The sequence below is a fragment of the Eurosta solidaginis genome, chromosome 1, assembly GCF_040869045.1.
Source record: "Eurosta solidaginis isolate ZX-2024a chromosome 1, ASM4086904v1, whole genome shotgun sequence".
In the NCBI taxonomy this organism is placed as follows: Eukaryota; Metazoa; Arthropoda; class Insecta; order Diptera; family Tephritidae; genus Eurosta; species Eurosta solidaginis.
Window position 1 is genome coordinate 56,759,723 of NC_090319.1, and position 19,384 is coordinate 56,779,106.

The 19,384-nt window shown below is 42.8% G+C and overlaps 1 long non-coding RNA gene across 1 annotated transcript; it reads right to left on the reverse strand.

Annotated features, from left to right (window-relative positions):
- Positions 1–14,657: 14,657 nt before the first annotated feature.
- Positions 14,658–17,762, reverse strand: LOC137241210 (uncharacterized). The gene is made up of 2 exons (XR_010949939.1): positions 16,193–17,762; positions 14,658–16,095 (listed from the first exon to the last, which is right to left on the reverse strand). It is a non-coding gene; the product is annotated as an uncharacterized lncRNA (long non-coding RNA).
- Positions 17,763–19,384: the final 1,622 nt, after the last annotated feature.

Here is a 19,384-nt window from a genome sequence, read left to right on the forward strand (position 1 = left end):
TTTCGATATCCGTCCGGGATCTCGTCGAGGTCATTTGGGGACCTTTTCGGGATCATGTGGGGCTTTCCGGCATCATTTCTGGATGGTTTTCGGGATCCGTCCGGGATGCCGTCGGGGTCATTTCGGAACTTTTTCGCGACTAATACGGGATCATTTGGGAACCCTTTCGGCATCATTTCTGGATGGTTTTCGGGATCCGTCCGGGATCCCATCAGGGTAATTTCGGGACTATTAGGGATCATTTGTGGACCTTTCCGGCATTATTTCTGGATAATTTTCGGTATGCGTCCGGGATGCCGACGAGGTCATTTTGGGACTATTAGGTGAGCATTTGAGGACCTTTCGGGCATCACTTCTGGATGGTTTTCGGTATCCGTTCAGGATCCCGTCGGAATAATTGCGGGACTTTTTCGGGATCATTTGGTGTCCCTTCCGGCATTATTTCTGGATGGTTTTTGGGATTCGTCCGGCATCCCGTCGGGGTCATTTCGGGACTATTAGGAGATGATTTGAGGACCTTTCCCGCATCATTTCTGGATAGTTTTCGGGATCCTTTCGTGGTCCAGTCAGGGTCATTTCGGGACTTTTTCGGGATCATTTAGAGATGGCTTTCAGGATTCGTCCGGGAACCCGTCAGGGTAATTTCTGAACGTTTTCGAGACTATTTCCGGATAATTTTGGGACCTTCCCAAGATCATTTCTGGATGGATTTCGGGATCAGTCTGGGATGCCGTCAGGGTCATTTTGGTATTAGGTGATCATTTGAGGACCTTTCCGGCATCACTTCTGGATGGTTTTCGGTATCCGATCAGGATCTCGTCGGAATCATTGCGGGACTTTTTCGGGATCATTTGGGGTCACTCCCAAGATCATTTCTGGATGGATTTCGGGATGTGTCCGAGATCCCGTCAGGGTCATTAAGGGTGCGTTCGAGATCCCGTCAGGGTCATTTCGAGACTTCTTCGGGACTATATCGGGATCATTTCTGGATGGTTTATGGGATCCGTCCATGACCCCTTAAGGGTCATTTCGGGACTATTAGGTGATCATTTGAGGACCTTTCCGGCATCACTTCTGGATGATTTTCGGTATCCGTTCGGGATCCCGTCGGATTCAATGCGGGACTTTTTCGGAATCATTTGGGATTTCTTCCGGCATCTTTCTGGATGGTTTTCGGGATTTGTCCGGGATCCCGTCGGGGTTATTTCGGGACCTTTTCGGGGCTAATACGGGATAATTTGGGGATCCTCTGGGGTCGTTTCGTGACTTTTTCTGTATTATTTCAGCGTCATTTCGGGACCATTTTGGGATAATTTGGGGACCCTTCCGAGATCATTTCTGGATCCGTCCGGGATGCCGTAGGAGCCATTTCGGGATTTTTTGTTACTTTTCCGGGATAGTTATTGCACCCTTCCGGGATCATTTCTGGATCTGTGCGGGATCCCATCTGGGTCATTTCCGGACTATTTCGGGATCATTTTGGGATCCTTTCGGAATAATTTCTGTATGGTTTTCGCGATCCGTCGTGGATCCCCTCGGAGCCATTTCGGAAATTTTTCTGGAGTATGTCGAGATAATTTAGGGACCCTTCCTGGATATTTCCTGGATGGCTTTTGAGATCCGCCCGGGAGCCCGTCACGGTCATTTCGGAACCTTTTCGGGATCATTTTGGAACACCTTCAGGGATCATTTCTGAGTGGTTCTCTGGATACGTCTAGAATCGTGTCGCTGTCATTTCGGGTTTTTTGGGACTATTCGGGGAACTTTTGGAGACCCTTTCGGATCATTTCTGGATGGTTTTCGGGATCCGTCCGCGATAGCGTGTGGGTCATTTCGTAGCTTTTCCTGGATAATTTCGGGATCATTTGGGATCCTATCAGGTTATCAGCTCATTTAGTTCTTTTTTTTACTCAATTACAAAAATAAAATGCATTAGACAGAAAACAAAATTTTAAACAGATAATAAGCAAGCTAACGCGAATAGCCCATATATTTAAATTTCTCCTTGCGGACAGGGCCGCGGGTAAAGGCTAGTATATTATAAATGGGAAAGTTTGGATGTTAAGATGTTTGGATGTTTGGATGTTTGTCCAGACGTTTGTCTTTGTGACTCAATCACGCAAGAACGGCTGGACCGATTTGGATGAAATTTTGCACACATATAGCCAACAATCTAGAAGGATCTACTAGCTATATATTTTTCAAAAGGGGCGTGGTCCCCGCCCCCTAGGAACAGTTATAATTTAATTATTATATTTTTTCGTCTTTGCGACTGAATCACGCCAGAATGGCTACACGGATTTTGATGAAATTTGGGACACAGACAGTAGTCTACTAGCGAAATTTTTTTCGAACATGGAAAGAGGGGTGGGGGTCCCACGACCCCTTCGAGAAATTATTTTTCATAATTTTTACACATTATAACTTTACGTATACTGGCCTTCACCAATATCACAGACTCAAGGGGTCAAATAAGTCGAGGGCTTACAAAGTAAGCAGTGACACCCTCCGCCCGCCCCCTTTTATCTACCCCTCTGGTGTAAAATCCATAAATTGTTGTAACTCAATCTAAATTTTCTCCTAAATCAATAGTTTTTGGTATCTGGTACATACAGAACGAGATCTAGACAATTTTGGAGGAACGATCAGTGGTCCTCTCCTCTACTCCCGCCATCCGCCCTCCATCAATTGTTTTTATTAGCACGCTTTTATTAGCTTTACCTGTATGTTTCTATGTAACTTTTTATTCGCTCCAATGCGCCTGCTGCCTTATTAACATGGTTTTATAATTAGCTTCACCTTATTTGTAATCCCGTAAGGGTAATATCGAGACCCTTCCGGGATCATTTCTGGATGGTTTTCGGGATCGGTCCGGGATTACGCCGGGGTAATTTCGGGACTTTTTCGGGACTATTTCGGGATCATTTTGGGACCCTTCCGGGATCATTTCTGTATAGTTTACGGGATCCGTCCGGGATCCCGTCGGGGTTATTTTGGAACATTTTCGGGACTATTCCGGAATCATTTCGGGACTATTTCGCGATCATTTGGGGACCCTTCCGGCATCATTTCTGGATGGTTTTCGGGATCCGTGCGGGATCTCGTCGGGGTCATTTGGGGACTTTTTCGGGATCATCTTGGGGCTCATCCGGCATCATTTCTGGATGGTTTTCGGGATCCGTCCGGGATCCCGTCGGGGTCATTTCGGGACTTTTTCGCGACTAATACGGGATCATTTGGGAACCCTTTCGGCATTATTTCTGGATAATTTTCGGTATGCGTCCGGGATGCCGACGAGGTCATTTTGGGACTATTAGGTGAGCATTTGAGGACCTTTCGGGCATCACTTCTGGATGGTTTTCGGTATCCGTTCAGGATCCCGTCGGAATAATTGCGGGACTTTTTCGGGATCATTTGGTGTCCCTTCCGGCATTATTTCTGGATGGTTTTTGGGATTCGTCCGGCATCCCGTCGGGGTCATTTCGGGACTATTAGGAGATGATTTGAGGACCTTTCCCGCATCATTTCTGGATAGTTTTCGGGATCCTTTCGTGGTCCAGTCAGGGTCATTTCGGGACTTTTTCGGGATCATTTAGAGATGGCTTTCAGGATTCGTCCGGGAACCCGTCAGGGTAATTTCTGAACGTTTTCGAGACTATTTCCGGATAATTTTGGGACCTTCCCAAGATCATTTCTGGATGGATTTCGGGATCAGTCTGGGATGCCGTCAGGGTCATTTTGGTATTAGGTGATCATTTGAGGACCTTTCCGGCATCACTTCTGGATGGTTTTCGGTATCCGATCAGGATCTCGTCGGAATCATTGCGGGACTTTTTCGGGATCATTTGGGGTCACTCCCAAGATCATTTCTGGATGGATTTCGGGATGTGTCCGAGATCCCGTCAGGGTCATTAAGGGTGCGTTCGAGATCCCGTCAGGGTCATTTCGAGACTTCTTCGGGACTATATCGGGATCATTTCTGGATGGTTTATGGGATCCGTCCATGACCCCTTAAGGGTCATTTCGGGACTATTAGGTGATCATTTGAGGACCTTTCCGGCATCACTTCTGGATGATTTTCGGTATCCGTTCGGGATCCCGTCGGATTCAATGCGGGACTTTTTCGGAATCATTTGGGATTTCTTCCGGCATCTTTCTGGATGGTTTTCGGGATTTGTCCGGGATCCCGTCGGGGTTATTTCGGGACCTTTTCGGGGCTAATACGGGATAATTTGGGGATCCTCTGGGGTCGTTTCGTGACTTTTTCTGTATTATTTCAGCGTCATTTCGGGACCATTTTGGGATAATTTGGGGACCCTTCCGAGATCATTTCTGGATCCGTCCGGGATGCCGTAGGAGCCATTTCGGGATTTTTTGTTACTTTTCCGGGATAGTTATTGCACCCTTCCGGGATCATTTCTGGATCTGTGCGGGATCCCATCTGGGTCATTTCCGGACTATTTCGGGATCATTTTGGGATCCTTTCGGAATAATTTCTGTATGGTTTTCGCGATCCGTCGTGGATCCCCTCGGAGCCATTTCGGAAATTTTTCTGGAGTATGTCGAGATAATTTAGGGACCCTTCCTGGATATTTCCTGGATGGCTTTTGAGATCCGCCCGGGAGCCCGTCACGGTCATTTCGGAACCTTTTCGGGATCATTTTGGAACACCTTCAGGGATCATTTCTGAGTGGTTCTCTGGATACGTCTAGAATCGTGTCGCTGTCATTTCGGGTTTTTTGGGACTATTCGGGGAACTTTTGGAGACCCTTTCGGATCATTTCTGGATGGTTTTCGGGATCCGTCCGCGATAGCGTGTGGGTCATTTCGTAGCTTTTCCTGGATAATTTCGGGATCATTTGGGATCCTATCAGGTTATCAGCTCATTTAGTTCTTTTTTTTACTCAATTACAAAAATAAAATGCATTAGACAGAAAACAAAATTTTAAACAGATAATAAGCAAGCTAACGCGAATAGCCCATATATTTAAATTTCTCCTTGCGGACAGGGCCGCGGGTAAAGGCTAGTATATTATAAATGGGAAAGTTTGGATGTTAAGATGTTTGGATGTTTGGATGTTTGTCCAGACGTTTGTCTTTGTGACTCAATCACGCAAGAACGGCTGGACCGATTTGGATGAAATTTTGCACACATATAGCCAACAATCTAGAAGGATCTACTAGCTATATATTTTTCAAAAGGGGCGTGGTCCCCGCCCCCTAGGAACAGTTATAATTTAATTATTATATTTTTTCGTCTTTGCGACTGAATCACGCCAGAATGGCTACACGGATTTTGATGAAATTTGGGACACAGACAGTAGTCTACTAGCGAAATTTTTTTCGAACATGGAAAGAGGGGTGGGGGTCCCACGACCCCTTCGAGAAATTATTTTTCATAATTTTTACACATTATAACTTTACGTATACTGGCCTTCACCAATATCACAGACTCAAGGGGTCAAATAAGTCGAGGGCTTACAAAGTAAGCAGTGACACCCTCCGCCCGCCCCCTTTTATCTACCCCTCTGGTGTAAAATCCATAAATTGTTGTAACTCAATCTAAATTTTCTCCTAAATCAATAGTTTTTGGTATCTGGTACATACAGAACGAGATCTAGACAATTTTGGAGGAACGATCAGTGGTCCTCTCCTCTACTCCCGCCATCCGCCCTCCATCAATTGTTTTTATTAGCACGCTTTTATTAGCTTTACCTGTATGTTTCTATGTAACTTTTTATTCGCTCCAATGCGCCTGCTGCCTTATTAACATGGTTTTATAATTAGCTTCACCTTATTTGTAATCCCGTAAGGGTAATATCGAGACCCTTCCGGGATCATTTCTGGATGGTTTTCGGGATCGGTCCGGGATTACGCCGGGGTAATTTCGGGACTTTTTCGGGACTATTTCGGGATCATTTTGGGACCCTTCCGGGATCATTTCTGTATAGTTTACGGGATCCGTCCGGGATCCCGTCGGGGTTATTTTGGAACATTTTCGGGACTATTCCGGAATCATTTCGGGACTATTTCGCGATCATTTGGGGACCCTTCCGGCATCATTTCTGGATGGTTTTCGGGATCCGTGCGGGATCTCGTCGGGGTCATTTGGGGACTTTTTCGGGATCATCTTGGGGCTCATCCGGCATCATTTCTGGATGGTTTTCGGGATCCGTCCGGGATCCCGTCGGGGTCATTTCGGGACTTTTTCGCGACTAATACGGGATCATTTGGGAACCCTTTCGGCATCATTTCTGGATGGTTTTCGGGATCCGTCCGGGATCCCGTCGGGTCATTTCGGGACTTTTTCGAGACTAATACGGGATCATTTGGGAACCCTTTCGGCATCATTTCTGGATGGTTTTCGGGATCCATCCGGGATCCCATTAGGGTAATTTCGGGACTATTAGGGGATCATTTGGGAACTTTTCCGGCATCATTTCTGAATAATTTTCGGGATCCGTCCGGGATGCCGACGAGGTCATTTCGGGACTATTTCGGGATCATTTGGGATACCTACCGGCATCATTTCTGGATTGTTTTTGGGATTCGTCCGGGATCCCGTCGTGGTCCTTTCGGGACTTTTTTTCGACTAATACGGGATCATTTGCGGACCCTTTCGGCATCATTTATGGATAGTTGTCGGGATCCCGTCACGGTCATTTCGGGACTATTAGGGGATCATTTGAGGACCTTTCCGGCACATTTCTGTATTGTTTTCGGAATCCTTTCGGGATCCCGTCAGGGTCATTTTGGGACTTTTTCGGGGCTAATACGGGATCATTTGGGGATCCTCTAGGGGTCGTTTCGTGACTTTTTCTGTTTTATTTCGGGATCATTTGGGGACCCTTCCGGCATAATTTCTTGCCGGATCCATCGGGGTCATTTTGGGATCATTGGGGGACCCTTCCGAAATCATTTCTGGATCCGTCCGGGATGCCGTAGGAGCCATTTCGGAATTGTTTGTTACTTTTCCGGGATAGTTTTGGACCCTTCCGGAATCATTTCTGGATCTGTGCGGGATCCCATCTGGGTCATTTCCGGACTATTTCGGGATCATTTTGGGATCCTTCCGGAATCATTTCTGTATGGTTTTCGCGATCCGTCGTTGATTCCCTCGGAGCCATTTCGGAACCTTTTCTGGAGTATGTCGGGGTCATTTGGGGACTTTTTCGGGATCATTTGGGGGCTCTTCCGGCATCATTTCTGGATGGTTTTCGGGATCCTTCCGGGATATCGTCGGGGTCATTTGGGGACTTTTTCGGGATCATTTGGGGGCTCTTCCGGCATCATTTCTGGATGGTTTTCGGGATCCGTCCGGGACCCCATCAGGGTAATTTCGGGACTATTAGGGGATCATTTGTGGACCTTTCCGGCATCATTTCTGGATAATTTTCGGTATCCGTCCGGGATGCCGACGAGGTCATTTCGGGATTATTTCGGGATCATTTGGGATACCTACCGGCATCATTTCTGGATGGTTTTTGGGATTCGTCCGGGATCCCGTCGGGGTCATTTCGGGACTTTTTCTCGACTAATACGGGATCATTTGCGGACCCTTTCTGCACAATTTCTGGATAGTTGTCGGGATCCGTTCGGGATCCCGTCACGGTCATTTCGGAACTATTAGGGGATCATTTGAGGACCTTTCCGGCATCATTTCTGGATAGTTTTCGGAATCCTTTCGGGATCCCGTCAGGGTCATTTCGGGGCTTTTTCGGGATCATTTAAGGATGGCTTTCAGGATTCGTCCGGGAACCCGTCAGGGTAATTTCTGGACTTTTCCGAGACTATTTCGGGATCATTTTGGGACCTTCCCAAGATCATTTCTGGATGGATTTCGGGATTTGTCCGGGATGCCCTCAGGGTCATTTTGGGACTATTAGGTGAGCATTTGAGGACCTTTCCGGCATCACTTCTGGATGGTTTTCGGTATCCGTTCAGATTCCCGTCGGAATAATTTCGGGACTTTTTCGGGATCATTGGGGTCCCTTCCGACATCATTTCTGGATGGTTTTTGGTATTCGTCCGGCATCCCGTCGGGGTCATTTCGGGACTTTTTCTCGACTAATACGGGATCATTTGCGGGCCCTTTCGGTATCATTTCTGGATAGTTGTCGGGATCCGTTCGGGATCCCGTCAGGGTCTTTTCGGAACTATTGGGAGATCATTTGAGGACCTTTCCGGCATCATTTCTGGTTAGTTTTCGGGATCCTTTCCGGGGCCCATTAGGGTCATTTCAGGACTTTTTCGGCATCATTTAAGATTGGCTTTCAGGATTCGTCCGGGATCCGTCAGGGTAATTTCTGGACTTTTCCCAGACTATTTCGGGATAATTTTGGGACCCTCCCAAGATCATTTCTGGATGGATTTCGGGATCTGTCCGGGATGCCGTCACGGTCATTTTGGGACTATTAGGTGATCATTTGAGGACCTTTTCGGCATCACTTCTGGATGGTTTTCGGTATCCGTTCAGGATCCCGTCGGAATTATTGCGGGACTTTTTCGGGATCATTTGGTGTCCCTTCCGGCATCATTTCTGGATGGTTTTTGGGATTCGTCCGGCATCCCGTCGGGGTCATTTCGGGACTTTTTCTCGACTAATACGGGATCATTTGCGGGCCCTTTCGGCATCATTTCTAGATAGTTGTCGGGATCCGTTCGGGATCCCGTCAGGGTCTTTTCGGAACTATTAGGAGATCATTTGAGGACCTTTCCGGAATCATTTCTGGATAGTTTTCGGAATCCTTTCGGGGTCCAGTCAGGGTCATTTCGGGACTTTTTCGGGATCATTTAGAGATGGCTTTCAGGATTCGTCCGGGAACCCGTCAGGGTAATTTCTGAACTTTTCCGAGACTATTTCGGGATAATTTTGGGACCTTCCCAAGATCATTTCTGGATGGATTTTGGGATCAGTCTGGGATGCCGTCAGGGTCATTTTGGTATTAGGTGATCATTTGAGGACCTTTCCGGCATCACTTCTGGATGGTTTTCGGTATTCGATTAGGATCCCCTCGGAATCATTGCGGCACTTTTTCGGGATCATTTGGGGTCCCTCCCAAGATCATTTCTGGATGGATTTCGGGATCTGTCCGGGATCCCGTCATGGTCAATTAGGGGTGCGTTCGAGATCCCGTCAGGGTCATTTCGGGACTTCTTCGGGACTATATCGGGATCATTTCTGGATGGTTTATGGGATCCGTCCATGACCCCATTTCGGGACTATTAGGTGATCATTTGAGGACCTTTCCGGCATCACTTCTGGATGATTTTCGGTATCCGTTCGGGATCCCGTCGGAATCAATGCGGGACTTTTACGGAATCATTTGGGATTCCTTCCGGCATCATTTCTGGATGGTTTTCGGGATTTGTCCGGGATCCTGCCGGGGTTATTTCGGGACCTTTTCGGGGCTAATACGGGATTATTTGGGGATCCTCTAGGGGTCGTTTCGTGACTTTTTCTGTATTATTTCGGGATCATTTTGGGATCCTTTCGGCATAATTTCTTGATGGTTTGCCGGATCCATCAGGGTCATTTCGGGACCATTTTGGGATCATTTGGGGACCCTTCCGAGATCATTTCTGGATCCGTCCGGGATGCCGTAGGAGCCATTTCGGGATTTTTTGTTACTTTTCCGGGATAGTTTTTGCACCCTTCCGGGATCATTTCTGGATCTGTGCGGGATCCCATCTGGGTCAATTCCGGACTATTTCGGGATCATTTTGGAATCCTTCCGGAATCATTTCTGTATGGTTTTCGCGATCCATCGTGGATCACCTCGGAGCCATTTCGGAACTTTTTCTGGAGTTAGTCGGGATAATTTAGGGACCCTTCCTGGATATTTTCTGGATGGTTTTTGAGATCCGCCCGGGAGCCCGTCAGGGTCATTTCGGAACCTTTTCGGGATCATTTTGGAACACCTTCAGGGATCATTTCTCTGTGGTTCTCTGGATACGTCTAGAATCGTGTCGCTCTCATTTCGGGTTTTTTTGGGACTATTCGGGGAACTTTTGGAGACCCTTTCGGGGCATTTCTGGATGGTTTTCGGGATCCGTCCGCGATAGCGTTGGGGTCATTTCGTAGCTTTTTCTGGATAATTTCGGGATCATTTGGGATCCTATCAGGTTATCAGCTCATTTAGTTCTTTTTTTTACTCAATTACAATAATAAAATGCATTTTCTGCCTAATACAAAATTTTAAACAGATAATAAGCAGGCTAACGCGAATAGCCCATATATTTAAAATTTTCCTTGCGGACGGGGCCGCGGGTAAAGGCTAGTTTATTTATATATGTAATACCACGAACAGTATTCCTGCCAAGATTCCAAGGGCTTTTGATTTCGCCATGCAGAACGTTTTCATTTTCTTCTACTTAATATGGTAGGTGTCATGCCCATTTTACAAAGTTTTTTCTAAAGTTATATTTTGCGTCAATAAACCAATCCAATTACCATGTTTCGTCCATTTTTTCGTATTTGGTATAGAATTATGGAATTTTTTTTATTTTTCGTAATTTTCGATGTCGAAAAAGTGGGCGTGGTCATAGTCGGATTTCGGCCATTTTTTATACCAATACAAAGTGAGTTCAGATAAGTACGTGAACTGAGTTTAGTAAAGATATATCGATTTTTGCTCAAGTTATCGTGTTAACGGCCATGCGGAAGGACAGACGGACGACTGTGTATAAAAACTGGGCGTGGCTTCAACCGATTTCGCCCATTTTCACGGAAAACAGTTAACGTCATAATATCTGTGCCCCTACCAAATTTCAAAAGGATTGGTAAATTTTTGTTCGACTTATGGCATTAAAAGTATGCTAGACAAATTAAATGAAAAAGGGCGGAGCCACGCCCATTTTGAAATTTTCTTTTATTTTTGTATTTTGTTGCACCATATCATTACTGGAGTTGAATGTTGACATAATTTACATATATATTGTAAAGATATTAACTTTTTAAATTTTTCTTTAAAAAAAAATTTTTTTAAGTGGGCGTGGTCGTTCTCCGATTTTGCAAATTTTTATTAGGCATACATATAGTAATAGGAGTAACGTTCCTGCCAAATTTCATCATGATATTTTCAACGACTGCGAAATTACAGCTTGCAAAACTCCTAAATTACCTTCTTTTAAAAGTGGGCGGTGCCACGCCCATTGTCCACAATTTTACTAATTTTCTATTCAGCGTTATAAGTTCAACTCACCTACCAAGTTTTATCGCTTTATCCGTCTTTGGTAACGAATTACCGCACTTTTTCGATTTTTCGAAATTTTCGATATCGAAAAAGTGGGCGTTCATTTTAAATAGCGATCTGAGATGAGTGCCCAGGAACCTACATACCAAATTTCATCAATATACCTCAAAATTTACTCAAGTTATCGTGTTAACGGACAGACGCACGGACGGACGGACGGACATGGCTCAATCAAATTTTTTTTCGATACTGATGATTTTGATATATGGAAGTCTATATCTATCTCGATTCCTTTATACCTGTACAACCAACCGTTATCCAATCAAAGTTAATATACTCTGTGAGCTCTGCTCAAGTGAGTATAAAAAATAATCTGTGATGAAGATCTTCAACTGCAAGCAACAGATGCCGATGGTGGTGGTCAAGGATGCATTATCACAAGACTGTGGAAAATATAGTAAACAATGGTGAAAAATCATCTTCCTTCTCAGCAATTCAGCCATAAGCGAGCAATATGTAAGTTGTTTAAAAAAACGTAGTATTTTTTTATTCATTTATTTACTAGAGAAAAGAAGCGCCAATGCCTTCTTTACCAAAGATAAGGAGCACTAGTAAAAACACCTTCGGCTCGCTTTTTTTTGTTACATCTGAAGGAAATTACTTACATTAACATAATAGATAATTAAATCAAAAGCGGTGATAGAAAGCAGATTTGTACCGTTAGTGAAAATGAATTTCCACCCTTCATATTCATATTTCGTTGCGATCGCTTTAAAAAATTATATATAAACTGAAGGCGGTGTAGTACTCTTATTATTTCTGTTCACGTCGGTAATGAGAAACGGTTTGAAATTCATCCAAGGAGGAGGCTGGCTAAAACTCACCTTTTCAGCTTTAATAAGAATCTCCAGTTCCCTAGCTATGTTAATGCATCTTATGATGACTGATGTACGGGATAACAATTTGTTGTTTCTTACCGCAGAAGTGACTGATTCATATACCACTGGGTTCTTGCATTAAAAAGCTTGTATATTAATTTCATTGTGTTCTGTCTGGCTCGTTCTTCTATCATCGGGAGACGTGTTTCTGTGAGAGTACATCGAACTGGAGATATAGGGAAGGTGCGTATGCATCGCTTAGGTTCTGTGTGGTATGGTGGTAGTAGTCGTTTCGTATTGCTGCGTGCACAGTGCCTTGGTCCACCTTAAAGTCCCTATCGAATCCGTCTAAGCACAATGACAAGTGCAGTCGGATGCGAAAAAATGCGCGAGTGCTTTCTGCCGACATTATTTAGTGCATTCTACGGTTGACAAACTTAGACGGCGGGCCAACAGACGCGCACTTTAATTACTTACTTAATTGGCGCTTAACCGTTTAAACCGTTATGGCCGTCCAACAAGGCGCGCCAATCGCTCCCTCTCTCTGCCAACCAGCGCCAATTGGTCACACCAAGGGAGTTTAAATCGCTTTCCACCTGATCCTTCCAACGGAGTGGGGGCCGCCCTCTACCTCTGCTTCCATAGGCGGGTTCCGACAGAAACACTTTCTTTGTCGGAGCGTCATCTTTCATTCGTATAACATGGCCTAGCCAGCGCAGCCGCTGCGTTTTAATTCACTGGACTATGTTGATGTCAGAACAGACGCGCACGCAAACATAAATACAGCGCGTCCCAATCACCATCACCACCAAAGAGGTTGAGGATGCCATCGTTCATGCTAAACCATCCAAAGCAGTGGGCCCAGTCGGCATAGCCATACCGATGCCTAAAAACCTATGCAAAGAGGGATTTAATTATCAAGCATATGTCTTCAACTTGCTCCTTTCCACCTTTGTCATCCCCGAAAAATGGAAAATGGCCAAGATGGTCCCGCTACTAAAGCCTGGGAAACCACACTAACAATATTACAAAAAATGTTCCAAAAACGTATTGTGGAAGGCTGAAGCATAGTCATTGTTTAAGTAGATTTTGTTAAATACTTCTGAAGAGAAGCAGCAAGATTAAACTAAAATTGGATATGGACCACCTTGGGCATGAAATAATGAACATGCACTCAACGATCGAAAGAGAGGCACATATAAAGAGGTAAACTTAACCCGGACATCAATTTCTAATTTTCATTAATTTATTATCATACAAAAGAAGTTCACAGCTCATTGTATAGATCGCCAACTATCGCTTAACCTGGTGTGTTAAAAATTAAAAATTCCTTGACTATAATTAAAAAGGCTGCTTAGGCAATAAAGGTTAACCTGGCGCTTTTACTAGAGGCAACTAAGTCCTCTTGCCACCAATTGGAGTTAAAGGTTCGATCCCCAAAATCCTAGGCAAATAAAATAAAGAATTCTAATAATAATAATCATGTTAACAATTACAGTTTGAATAATTATCAACAACTCATCAATCAAGTCACAGTCTCACTATCCCTACTCCGCCGTTTACGCCAGCACCACGCAACAAATATGTATAATAATAACACTGGATCACAAATTCCAATTTTTTTTTCTGCACCAGAGACGCCATTATGAAATTCCTATGTAAAATCACCTCCTGATTTCGAAAATCAAGGTTATTTTTAATTCTATGGTAACGTTTTTGAGATATTTACGAATAACGGTTTTTTCCAAAAAAAAAAAAACATGGGGTCCACTTAATCATATATATCTCAAGAATGAATTAAGCAATTCCAAAACAGTTTGAAGCTTTTAAAAGGTAACTGTGTATACAACACTTTTTGCTAGGCCCTGCAGATTCAAAGATAACGAACAATCATTATGGATTTTTTTCATTTTTTTTTTTTAATTCAAAAAAATTGTACTTTGCGAAAAATTCTCGGGTGCATTCCGAGAGCCACTGATATACTGACTCTGATGTTTTCGAGCCGTATTTACCAACATCAATATCCTTTGTAGGAACTCCAAGGAAACTTGCTGTTTGAACAGGATTGGGCCAAAGAGAAAAGGGCGTTAGAGGCGTCACTAATGGGGAGTATTCTCGCTTCACTGCCCAGATGAAGTTCTGGAGACATAAGAAGGCACCTCGTAGCAGTTCTGACCGCAGTAGACAGGCCTGCAGTTTTCTCCAGTGTGTTTCTTTTAGGCTCGCTTTGCTTTAAAAGTGGCTGTGAGCGTTTTTCGTCTTGCCGTAAATGCTCCCGGCGAGGGATTTGTTGTTGTTGTAGCGATAAGGTTGCTCCCCGAAGGCTTTGGGGAGTGTTATCGATGTGATGGTCCTTTGCCGGACCGGTAACACAGCACCATTAAGGTGCTAGCCCGACCATCTCGGGAAATATTTATATGGCCACATTAAACGTTTAGGCCATCCCTCCCTCCCTCCCCACCCCCAAGTTCCATGAGGAGCTTGGGGTCGCCAGAGCCTCGTCTGTTAGTGAAACAGGATTCTCCGCGGATAGGTGAGCAAGTTACAAGTTGCGCAGTAATGTTGGACACAAAATAAGAAGTAATTATCTATATGATTTAATATTATTCGCTTTTATGGAATACTTTATTGAAACGATGTTGTTCAATAGACAGTTTGAATCATAGTGTACAAGTACAAGTGTGTTGACTTATCTGTCAAGCATTCTGACAGGCACTCGCTGGATTCGGAATGACAGCGAATTCAAAATGGATACCATTACCGAGTGCGCCGAATGATTGAAAAATTGAAAAAGTCGATACGATTGGTAGTCAAAAATGTTGTCGTTGAGACCAAAAATGCGACTCTAGACCTGAGATTTCCATCAGGTGAGCGAGGCTGTTTGTAGTTTTGACGTTTATCGCTTAGTGAACACACTTGTATAGGTACACTATGGTTTGAATAAGAATAAGAAATAAAAAGGAATTACAAAGTAATGTACAAAAGGAATGTGTGTGTTCAGTGTTACTCCGTTCACAAAAACAGTGCTGCCGAATGTTTTGATTCCTTTGTTTGTTACAATGTATTTTTAAACACCACTCATTGTTGCAATCAAAATGAAAGTTATGATGTTAACTCCATTAAGCTACAGAGATATTTATGTCGATTCTTGTTCAACGGCTTAGATAGAATGTCTGCTACTTGTTCGTCGGTGCTAACATATTCTAAGCCGAAGTGACCATCTTGATACTTTTCTCTGATGAAATGGTATCGCACGTCAATATGTTTAGTTCGTTTGTGGAACACCGGATTCTTAACTAGACGTATTGCGCTCTGGTTATCCACATACAATTTTGCATTCAAATCCGATTTTAATAACAATTCAGTCAAGAGTCTTTTTAACCAAACTAATTCTTTCACAGCTTGACATGCCGCGAAAAACTCGGACTCTGTCGAAGAAGTTGAAACAGATTGTTGTCCCATTGATGCCCAACTAATGACACCAGAACCAATGTTAAAAACATAACCACTAGTTGACCTTCTTGTTTCACTATCTCCAGCATAGTCAGCATCAATATATCCGATCAGATTTAACTGACTATCACTTTTATAAAGGATACCAACTTGAATTGTTCCCTTTACATACTTCAGGATGCGCTTGACTGCATTTACATGGGCCAAAGTAAGTTTGTCGAGGTACCGACTTACAACCCCAATAGCATAGCTTATATCCGGCCACGTTCCAGTTGCCAGATACATCAGGCTTCCTACTGCTTCCCGATATGGATATTCTGTGTCTCGTTCATCATTCACGAAGTTGCCAAGATTCTGATCTATCGGTGTTGACACAGGTTTACATTCCATCATACCGAAACGGTATAGAATTTTCTTGGCATAGGCACCTTGATGTATGTATGTATATTGATCCGTCTTGCAGCCGTTGAACCTCTAGCCCCAAAAACGATTGACATCCGATACGTTTATCTCAAAATTTTCTTGTAAATGTTAAATGATTGCGTTGATTTCACCATTGTCGTTGGTAACTATCAGCCCATCGTCCACATAAATTGCAATAATTGTCATTGAAGCATCTTTGTAACGAGTAAATACACATGCATCGAAATTGCTAATTATACGCACCATTTTTAACGTATCAGACAATTTTTCACCTTACTGCTCAATTTCAGATTACAATTGATTAACTTTGGCAATGTACCCGACGACTCTTTCATCATCCGCCATTTCGAGCGAAAAGTATTCCTCATAAAGGGACATTACACAAATCGCGGAGTTCTTTTCATAGACACAGCTTAAGTTTTCCTTCATTTCTTTAGCTGTGCTGTATGCCAAAACAAGATTTGCACGCTCTGTGTCTATGGATTGAATTATCGCGTTCATTGATTTCCCTTCGTTTCGTTCATATTGATCCTTTACTTGGGCGGAGGCATCTTGCGCTGGTACTTTACCCAGTACATTGTCGGTTAGACCACGCGCTTTGATATACGCGGTTAGTTGAAATTTCCATAGCCTATAATTATAACCATTTAACTTGTGACAAATGAAATTATTTCCTTCTTTTTGATCTGAAAACAAGTCCATTTTAAAATGAGAATTCAAATATGAGTACTTTCAAATATAAGACGATACGATAATTTTCCTTGCAATCCACTATTTCTTTTAATTTATTGGCGGCGATCGAATGTTCTTTGTTGTTATACCATACACTATAACGGGAAACTGCGACAGGCGATATTGCATAAAAATTGTAAAGTATCCCTTTAGCAATGACCTCCAATTGACTTTCAACTAGATTTGGTGTGATCTTTTGGTGGTACGCCTCTCACATTAAATAAATGAAACTTCTTATTTTTCTTATTCCCAATTTTTTTTGTACGCTACGACGAGACGACTTGTAAAAAAATTATGCACACGTCCAACACTTTTTCGACAACGTGATCTCTTTTTACTTAAAGAAATCTTCCTGGGCCCATAACCTGTGCAAAATTACGAGTTGCGCAGTAATGTTGGACACAAAATAAGAAGATTTTATCTATATGATTTAATATTATTCGCTTTTATGGAATACTTTATTGAAACGATGTTGTTCAATAGACAGTTTGAATTAAAAAAGAACTACAAAATAATGTACAAAAGGCATGTGTGTTCAGTGTTACTCCGTTCACAAAAACAATGCTGCCGAATGTTTTGATTCCTTTGTTTGTTACCATGTATTTTTCAACAAAATCCCCTTGAATCTGGTATTCTAGTCGCCTCTTACGACAGGCATACCTACCGCGTGTATATTCTGACCCCTCTAACCCGCGGGGGTACAATTCCCTCCTCAAGCGCTACGCTTGAATTATACAATAAATAAATGTGGACTTGTCACCATTAAATTTCATAAAAATTGCGTTTAAGTATGCTAAACTCTTTAGAAATTGCGATGTCGGTTTACAAGGACCTCCTTTGGACAATCAATTGACAAACGTGTGTTTTGTCAACATGTTCTGATCAAATGTACCGACACTTAAGAAGGCTATATTCCCTTGCTTTGTATACTTCAAACCACGTTTCTTCCACAATAGCAATTTTCGGGAGCTCCAAAAATGTATTAAAAACTTTCTTTTCTAGGCTGATGTTACGTATTGAAATATTCCCAAGGCATGCGGCTCATCATTTTTCTTTTTTATTTAAAATAACTATGAAAGTAATTTTATTGTATCCGTTAATATGTAATCCATTAAAATTAGAAAAATTTGTAAAATTTTTCAATTTGGTAGCCTGTTTTAGGTGAAATTGTCATTGTCCACGCATTGTCAAGTGGCTAACGTCACATGCCGTCATACAGAGAGTTTTACAGCTCCGGCTCACGCTCAATTCTCACGGGAATGCTCTGGATCATTGAGAGACTTGAGAAGCAGATGTCGTGATATTTTCGCACACGTGAAATGTGATAGGCAGATATCGCCGCTGTTTTTTATTTAACTCATACGGCGAAAGGCTAAGCAGCGACATCTATTTTTGAAAAAGTAGGTTTATTAAAGGAAGCGTTGCCAAACTAAAGACAAGTAATTAACAAATTATCTGCCTCGGAAATTGAACCAGACTTCTATCTGGATTTATCTGGCTCAAATCGTTGTTGTTGCATTGACATGCAAAATTATTTATCTGGCTCAGGCTCTTTGTCACCGGATGATGGCTACAGTAAATGAACCCTGCAAAAATTGTTGGATGATGTGGTCCACTGGAGCACTTCCCTTCAAAAAACGAGGTACTCCATAAATAATATAAGGAATACTCCTTTGGGAGTATAGGGGTGTTCCACAACTAATCTGTATTCATACAAAAAATGTGCTCCAATTAACATTGCGATGTCCTAGGAGAAGAGTAGGTGATCCCACTCTCGCTTTGTTTGTGAGTATTCCATAGAGTACATACGTGAGAGTACTTTCCAAAGTACTTTGACTGTAGTACTCCATGGAGCACCCACAGAGGATCATACGCCTAAGAAGAATTGTGTCGGAAAGAATTATCGGAGTGAATTTAATTTAAAATGAAAGTAAATGAAGAGGGGCAATACAACTTTTATATTTTTTACTACGAATATTCTTATGTTATTTAGCATTTGCGTGAATAAAGAAACTAATATGTCTCTATACTATAGTATGTATACATAAAACCAGTGCGCGGTTGCGTTTTATCAGAGTTGCCATAGTAAAATTTTATTATCAGTTATTTGTATGCAATATTTTACTTTTGGCAACTCTGTTCGATCGTCGTCGTGTCGTGATCACGGTCGTTAAAGAACGAGCAATAATCGGCTGATGGTGGTCCGCAAACGCATTGCAAAGGAATATTGTTAGAGTACTCCAACATGAAGAAAATGGAACACGTAATCCAACAATTTTTGCAGGGTTACCATTATACTCCACTGTAATGCAGCAATGGACCAACTCATGTTTCTACACGAACATACTGTAAGCCGATCATTGCTCGTTTTTAACGATTGTAATCACTACATGATGTTTATTGGACTGTGGGTACTCCATTGATTACTCTGATGTAATGCGGAGCTGGAGTATATGGCCTAGTCCTAGGACATCGCATTGTTAATTGGACCATATTTTTTGTATGAATTGTGGTTAATTTTGGAGCACTCGCTTGGTCCATAGCGTGTACCCCTTACATGCATGCATGGAGTATTCGCGAATTTTGCAGGGGAACTACCTCGATTTCTTTGTATAATGCTCGTGAGAGCGCAAAAAATTAGAGTTTCATATCAATAAATTGTATATAATCGATAGCCGGTATCGACATAAAGTAAGTTCGATT